Below are 1,469 nucleotides of genomic sequence, written 5' to 3' on the forward strand. Positions count from 1 at the left end.
GAACCCACGCAAACACGGGGAGAACATGCAAACTCCACACAGAAAGACCCCGGCCTGATGGTGGAATTGAACTCGTAAAGGTCAAAGTGTTCAAATATGTGAAACAAATCTGCTAAAGCCCACGTCTGTTGATATTGTTGCCATGCAAAATTATCAGACAGCTGTGGGCACTGTTTCATCTCAGGGATGGGGGTGGCTGTAGCTCAGGTGGCACAGCAGATCAGCCACCAACCTGAAGGGCGGTGGTTCGATCCCGGTGCTCGTGTCTGCATGCCAAATATCCTAACCCCATGTTGCTCTCCGATGCATCCATCGGAGTGTGAATGTGTGTGAATGTTAGATACTTTTTTATTCTTTATTTAACCAGGAAAAAAATCCCATTGAGATTAAAAACCTCTTTTTCAAGCACAAGCACTTCTTCTACTTAAACTTAGAAGAAGTGCTTGTGTAAACGGGTGTGAATGAATTAGTTGTATAGAGCGCTTTGAGTGCTCAGACAGTAGGAAAGCGCTACATAAGAACCAGTTTAGCCCAACAAATGCCTCGAACTCATTTTTCTCAACTTTTAACATTTAACCCTTTTAACTTCTTCCTAAGATTTGATCAAATGTCAAGAATACTACATTTAAAGTAAAGTACTGTATTAACTACTGTGTTAAATGTTTCATATTTTCACATTCTTACACGTCTTCTTGATTTCTCTTAACTTTTCTCCAAACCTGAGCTTTCCCTCTGCTGTCAGCCGAAGACAGAAATCTTTACGTTCTTTACACTCCGGTACTGCATCCTGTCTTTTGGTCAACGCCACTGTCTCCAAATATCATCTGACAGCTGGTCTCGCTGCCGTCATCCCTGACACTATATGAATCAGAAAACAGAGGAGCATAGAGTGACGCAGCACGAGTCAGACAGAAAAATCTCTGCAGTTTACTTTGCTTGTCACGGTTTGAGAGCCTGCACATTGTTGTTACAGAAAAACTAAAATGTTGTGTGATTTTTATATTGCATAAAAATGTATAGAGGTATCATCATGTACAACAGCATCGGAGCATACTAATTAACACAGAAGAACTAAAGAACTGTGAAAGGTGAAAAAACGAAGCATTTCTCTGATATTTCCACAAATCTCGCGTCCTTTTTAGTACAATTAACTCCTTTCAGGTTTTGTGGTTTAACAGAATGCAACAATTAAACATCTTTGCTTTTGTTGCTGTCCTTGGTAGATTTGAACCTGCGTCCCTCCCTCCTCTTATTAAAACTGTAAGACAAGACAGGGACTGATTTTAACCCTCAGGAAAAATGTGTAGTCTCCAGCTGGCTGTGTTTGCTTTGGTCGCTACCATATTGCTGCGGTCGCAGGGTCAATGGCAGTGATGGCCTACAGATGCTGGCAGCTACCTCTCTGCTCTGAATCATACCTGTTATTAACCTGTCTCTCTTCCACAGCATGTCTTTATCCTTCTCTCACC

At 41.7% G+C, this 1,469-nt stretch overlaps 1 protein-coding gene across 1 annotated transcript in view; it reads right to left on the reverse strand.

Annotated features, from left to right (window-relative positions):
* slc3a2b (solute carrier family 3 member 2b) overlaps nt 1–1,469 on the reverse strand; it is a gene marked incomplete at its 3' end in the record, with an annotated part of 5,577 nt that overhangs the window by 2,672 nt on the left and 1,436 nt on the right.

Source organism: Haplochromis burtoni, unplaced genomic scaffold (genome assembly GCF_018398535.1).
Source record: "Haplochromis burtoni strain Fernald_Lab_line unplaced genomic scaffold, NCSU_Asbu1 Contig_1846, whole genome shotgun sequence".
NCBI classification, from domain to species: Eukaryota; Metazoa; Chordata; class Actinopteri; order Cichliformes; family Cichlidae; genus Haplochromis; species Haplochromis burtoni.